The following is a 7,042-nucleotide window of genomic DNA, read 5'->3' as shown; positions in this document are numbered from 1 at the left end:
AAAAACCCATACAGCATTGTGTGCAGTCAGCAAAAAGCATCTGATATTATGAATAGCGTCCGCCTCTCTTCCTAAAAATCGTAGTGTGATCCTTGAAAGAGTAAAAAGTGACTTTCTACATTGCCACTAAAACTTATTATTCTTATACAGTGTCATGTTAGAATTTGATTTTTTCATATATACAGAATGAGGAGGAGGCAGCATCCCAGGCCCTGGATATCCGGATGGAATTTTAATTTCACCAAACTATACAATAGATTGCTCTCACCAGTAAGAATTTCTTAGATTAGGTGAACTTTTCTGGGCAGTGAACAGGTATTCGTGCCGCACCTAGTACAATAGGGACTCCATCTTGTGCAAGGCCTCTGGGTGCTGTTGCAATATAAATAAATACACGGTGGCAGATAAAACAACCCCGCAGCAAATAAAACTTCTCCAATTCTCAACTCAGTTTCTCCCCAGATGTCTGGGAGAGAAGAGAAGCCTTGTGCCATGGCTAAAGGCTAACAGCGCCAAGATATGGCATGCAAGACGAGAGGGAATTCAAAAGCTGAGAATGTCTTGCTCATTTATAACAAGGGAGCTCCAGCACATTGCTGACATCAAATGCGGCTGAATTGCAGAGAGGGAGAAACTCGCACACACGATGTCTCAGATCTATTAGCCTTTGTCTATGGCACAAGACTCATCTCCCAGATGTCTAGGGAGAAATTGGGTTGAGGACTGGTAAGGTTGTTTGCAGAGGATTTGTTTTATCTTCCAGTATCTATTATCCAGCCATTGCAGATGCTGGAGCACCAGGTGATGTATTCCCAGTCTGAAGCCTCTCTTTATAAAGAGACCACAACGTTTTGTATGTTTCTAACTTCCATATGCTCTGTGTGGGCAGTCCCCTGTAGAGTGCATTATAACAAAACAAAGGCATGCCTGAAACTGATAAAGGTTACATCAGAGGGGAAAGGTCACACTTTTCATCAGCCCAAAATGAAAAAATGGGCAATTAACCATAGCAGCTCCTGGCATCCACCAGCAGCCCAGAATTCAAAATGGATCTAATTTGTGATCATATATTACAAAATAGTGGCTTCCCTCCTTCACTCAGAAGATACATTTATACCAGTGTAAGTTCTGCAGCTCTTCTGTTGGCTTCTCCCAACTCTCAACACTCTGTTACATCCAACTCAGACCACAGTCAGACCCCAAAGCTCTCCTGACACTGCGATACTTGTTCCACTGCCCCAGCCAAATGAAACATGACAGAGATGCAGAGTTGGTTGTCATCAACATACTGAAGGCATTTCAGCTTCCAGCCACTCACTAACCCAAGCAGCTTCAGACAAAGTCAAGTGACAAACCCCTGTCATACACCAGAAGGTCAGGGTGTAGCTGACACTGAAGAAATAATAAAATGATGGCAACATAAGAGGCCAGGCAGTAAAAGCATTTCATGTCAGGAACAAGAAGGGAGACCAAAACAGAAAATACTCAAAGCTTAATTTGTGCTAGGGCTGAGACCCAGCACCCCTAGGTTTGGCAATTCATAGCCCCTGGGCTAACTGCATATGTTCTCAATGTAAAACAAACTGGTTAAGCCCCAGCATCTCTTTCATTACAAATTAAGTACTTACTGGATAGAGGAGAAGTAGATACAGCAAGGAGAAGTCACTTGGAAAATGGCAGTTTTAGGCCTGGAGATGGTTGGCTCTGACAAATTTAAAGGGCCAGCCCCACAAAGGCATGTTTGAAAAATGGGACAGAAGTGCTTATAGAAAAACAATGCTACATGAAGAAATGATTCAGGGCTCAGACAGCTAGGCAGAGAGGGTAGCTAAAGATTGCTGCAAAGACTGGAAGAGGCTGAAACAAGCATTGGGTGCATCATTAGGGTTGAAAGAGTTTTGAAGCTATGGCGCTGCTCACAGATTAGAATTGAGGGGATGGAAAGTGATCTATGCACCAGGCCTTCCTCAGCTGTGCCAATTGTAGCTCGGATGAACCAGCAAAAATTAGAATGGCCTTAACCCAACCCACCTGATGCATCATTTACAGCCCACAGGCAATAGCTGGGCTCTATCAGTGAAACCACTCCTCTCATCACATAGCTGTTTTTACAGCACCTTAGGATGGTGTGCACTGGTGGCTAACTAATGGGGTGAGAGTTGGACTCGTAACACTTGGTACACTTTAATAGCCTTACAAGTGGGTGCAAGCAATAAAGAGCAGTTTCCCTGCCTTCTCCTGGGAAGGGTTGACTGAGGAATGGTGGAGACTAGGTTGAGCACACAAGAACAGAAACTGATAACTGATTGCAGAAACTAAGTGTGATACCCCAACCTGAGCTAATGCTTCAACCTCTGAAGTGTTGTCTTCCTGATACCCTTAATACCTCAGCATCCCAGTAAAATTACTGATTTGCAACTGAAATGTAGGGTGGCCAGGTATCTCTGAAAGAAATCTTAGATTTGGTGGCAGTCACAAGATGTTTGAGATCATTGTGTCCTTCACGTGACACTGCACAGTGCTGAGCAATTTTATGAGTTCTTGCAGCAGAATTAATTAGTGGAATATTACAGAATCCCATTATACAGAATCTAGCAGGAGTGTTTGTCTTGGGCAGGATCACACAGCAGACAGAAGCTGTTTGGAGAGTGTTTTGTGTTGGGCCGTGCCTATGGACTTTTGGTAAATACACAGTTGTAACCTCTTCCTTCTAGAACTGAGCAAATCATTGATTTTTTCTGGTTCACTGACCTTTTGAAAATTTTGAAAATAAAATGTGGTACCAGTTGAACTAAATTTTTAAATGATGAAACATTTTTGGCAAATCAAAAGAGTCAGTTTCAGGTTGAACAAAACATTTCATTTGACCTAAAACAGTTCGTTGCCAAGTATTTTTAAAGATTCACGAAGTGGGAGGAGCAGCCTCCTTTTGGACCTTTAGTGCAGTGCTTATGGGGTCACACAAGCCAATGGAAGACCCAGTTTCACTCTCTATCTTTCCTACTGTGGAGGAGAGATTTGAACTTGGATCCCTCACAAGAAAGTACTCTAACCACTAGCCTATTTGAATATAAGGCGCTTTTAGCCTCACCTGTTGATGCTGTTTCATTGTGTATCCATAGTAAAATAGCCTTTGGCACAGCGATTTGAATCTCAGTCTCCTACCTCCCACAGGACTACCCTAACCCATAGACTACAGGAGAGGCTTGGGTAGGACTGTCTCAGTCTCTCATTTTGAAGCTGTTCCACTTCGTATAACTGACTAACTAGTCAGCAAAGCAAACAGAGAAAATGATACTATAGGTGAGTTGTGAGGGTGTGATCCTACCCTATGAGAAGACATGGTTCTTCTTCGAGTGATTGCTCACATCCATTCCAGTTAGGTGTGCGTGCCGCGCGTGCACGTTCGTCGGAAACTTTTTTTACCCTAGCAACTCCGGTGGGCCGGCAGGTCGCCCCCTGGAGTGGCACCGCCATGGCGCCCAATATATATCCCTGCCGGCCCGCCCGCTCCTCAGTTCCTTCTTACCGCCGTGTCGGTCGTTGGAACTGTGGAGCGCGGCATAGCTGTCCTCCACGTCCCTAGCTCTCCTCGTTATCTATCGTTTATCTCTAGTACTATTGTAGTTGTTAATTAGATTGTTAAGTGTAGATAGTAGTAGTTAAGTATAAGTAAGTGTAAATAGTTCTTCGCCGGGGGCTTAGCCCTTCCCGGCACCCGGCACCGGGCTCATGCCTGGTTCGCCGGGCTTCAAGCAGTGTGCGGCCTGCAAGAAGCCCATGCCTACCAGCGATCCCCACGACGCGTGCCTGAAGTGCCTGGGGGAATCGCACAGATCAGACAAGTGCCGCATCTGCAAGGCTTTTAAGCCAAGGACAAAGAAGGAGAGGGATCAAAGACTCCGAACTCTCCTTATGGAGGCGGCGCTTGACCCGGCGGCTTCGCAGGCCGTGATCTCAGCGCCGGCACCGGATCGCACCGGCACCGAGAAGACTCCCCGGCACCGACCTTCTCCGGCACCGGGGACAGAGCCAAGGCCGTCGAAGTCTGCTACTCCGGCCAGGCAGACCCGACTGGAGCGCCCGGCCTCAACATCGGCCGCGGCGCCGCCGGCACCGTCGACTCCGGGCCCGGCGGGTCCGTCGAGTCCGGTGCCGCCAAGCTCCCCCATGAGATCTGGGGTTGAGATAGTGGTCCCATCCACACCGGAGACCTTCGCCTCGGCTCGGGACCTCATAGCCCTGACTGAGCCCACTCAGCTGCCACCCCCGGTACCTCCGGTACGGGTCGTGTCCAGAGGCAAGCCCATGATGTCGGCACCGTCTCGGGACTCACGTTCACGATCCAGGTCCCGACACCACGGTCGCTCCAGATCCCGCCGCCGCTCGCAGTCCCGGCACCGCTCCCCTCAGCGGTACCGGTCGCACTCGCGGCGCCGGTCGACATCAAGACGATCGCTGTCGGACTCCAGCCGCCGATACCGGCACCGCGATTCCAGGAGCCGGTCCCGACGTTACTCGCCGCACCGGTCGACCTCCCGGCACCGAGCTGGTGGCAGGTCCCGATCCCGGCACCGAAGCGGCGCCCGGTACCGGTCCCGATCCCGGCACCGTGACAGAACCCGGTCCCGATCCCGGCACCGATATGACTCCCGGCACCGGTCCCCGGCACCGAGACGATCGTCCGTGCTGACCCGCGCAGACCCTTACCAACCAGGGTCAGCCCCGCCATGGCCCTCTAGACAGCCGTCCGTATCTTCCCAAACGGACAGCGGGTATGCGCTGGGCACCGACCGGCAGGCGGCGTTGTTCAGCCTTCCGCCACAGCAAGACCAAGGCCCGCAGCAATGGGGATTCTGGACACCCTGGGCATACCATCAGGCCCAGGGCCCCCAACAGCTCCCTGCTAGGCCGGCGACTGCGGAGCGCAGGGTGCCTGAAGCCTCGTTGTCTCGCCCCCCTCCCTCCCCGGATGGGGAGGAAGGGTCCAAGCAACAAGACTCCGCTTTGGCTCCTGAGGCAGAGGCGAGGGCTGAAGGAGACCCGCCGTTAGACACTCTCTTGCCGGGGGTCTCCTCATCCTCCTCCCCGGATGAAGCGGTGGCTGGTACCTCCTCCAACAGCCCCCCCCCGCTGGATCTCAGGGCGCACCAAGACCTCCTCAGGCGAGTAGCTCAAAATCTGAGTCTGCAAGCCGAGGAGGTCTCGGAGATAGAGGATCCAATTGTCACCATCCTCTCAGCAGATGCTCCCACCAGGGTCGCCCTATCCTTCATACGAACCATCCAGGCCAACGCCAACACCATCTGGCAGTCTCCGGCCTCCATCCCACCTACTGCGAAGGGCGTCGAGAGGAAGTACATGGCTCCTTCTAAGGGCTACGAGTACCTCCATGTGCACCCGACTCCGTGTTCCCTGGTGGTTCAATCAGTGAACGATAAGGAGCGTCATGGCCAGGAGGCTCCAGCCCCCAAATCCAGAGAGGCCAGGCGGATGGATCTCCTCGGCCGTAAGGTGTACTCGGCTGGGGCGCTGCAGCTCAGGGTCTCCAACCAGCAAGCCCTGCTGAGCAGATACGCCTTCAACTCCTGGGTGGCAGCAGACAAATTCAAGGAGCTGCTGCCACAAGACGCTCGCCAAGAGTTTACGGCCATCTTGGATGAAGGCAAGAAGGTCGCACGCACGTCCTTGCAAGCCTCTTTGGATGCTGCAGACTCGGCTGCCCGTACCCTCGCGTCGGGAGTAACGATGCGTCGCATCTCCTGGCTGCAGGTTTCTGGCCTTCCGCCGGAGCTCCAGCATACCATACAGGACCTTCCTTTCGAAGGCCAGGGCTTGTTCTCTGAAAAGACAGACCCCAGACTCAAGAGTCTGAAAGATAACCGAGTCATTATGCGGTCCCTCGGGATGCACACACCCGTGACGCAACGCAGACCCTTCCGGCCACAGCAACAACAACAGCGCAGGCCGTATTCCCAGTTCCGCCAGCGGCAGGACCTTAACAGGCGCCGCGGCAGGAATGGAAGGCGCAGGCATTCGGGGAACCAAGGGGGCCAGAACCAAGGCTCCTCTAAGCCCCCACCTGGACCTAAGCCTTCATTTTGAAGGTGCGCCCAAGGGCGCAGTAACAGTTTCCCCAATGGATCCTTCCCCCCCATTTTCCAACCGCCTTTCGTTTTTCCTCCCGGCGTGGTCCCAAATAACATCGGACCGCTGGGTCTTAAGCACGGTGCAGACAGGATACCGCCTGCAGTTTGTTTCATTTCCTCCTTCCCGCCCCCCTTCCTCGTCCCTCTTCAGGGACCCCTCTCACGAGCAATTCCTTCGACAGGAGGTGCAGACGCTCCTCGGCAAAGGAGCTATAGAGGCGGTGCCGGAGAACGAGAAAGGCAAGGGGTTTTATTCCCGCTACTTTCTGATCCCCAAGGCCAAGGGGGGCCTCAGGCCTATCCTCGACCTGCGAGAGCTCAACAAGTACCTGGTGAAGTTGAAGTTCCGCATGGTATCCCTGGGGACCATTATCCCATCCCTGGATCCGGGAGACTGGTACGCCGCCCTCGACATGCAGGACGCGTATTTTCACATTGCCATTTGGCCACGCCACAGACGTTTCCTTCGCTTCGTGGTGGGCCCTCTTCATTATCAATTTGCAGTCCTCCCATTTGGCCTGTCCACGGCCCCGAGGGTGTTTACAAAATGCATGGCAGTTGTTGTGGCGCATCTTCGGCGCAATCGTATCCACGTGTTTCCTTATCTGGACGATTGGTTGATTCGGGGCACGTCGGAACAACAAGTCTGCAGCCATGTCCGCGTAATCACCGGCATGTTCGCCACTCTGGGCCTCTTGGTAAACACGGACAAGTCCACCCTGATTCCCACACAGAGGGTGGAATTCATCGGGGCCGTCCTGGACGCCACTGTGGGCAGGGCCTTGCTGCCATTGCAGCGGTTCCAGGCCTTGTCGGCGATCGTTCAACGACTGCGGACAGCCCCCTTGACGTCAGTGCGGACATGTCTAACCCTGTTAGGCCACATGGCGGCT

This window comes from Gopherus flavomarginatus, chromosome 1, assembly GCF_025201925.1.
Source record: "Gopherus flavomarginatus isolate rGopFla2 chromosome 1, rGopFla2.mat.asm, whole genome shotgun sequence".
Classification (NCBI taxonomy): domain Eukaryota; kingdom Metazoa; phylum Chordata; order Testudines; family Testudinidae; genus Gopherus; species Gopherus flavomarginatus.
Note: the sequence above shows the minus strand (reverse complement) of the source record.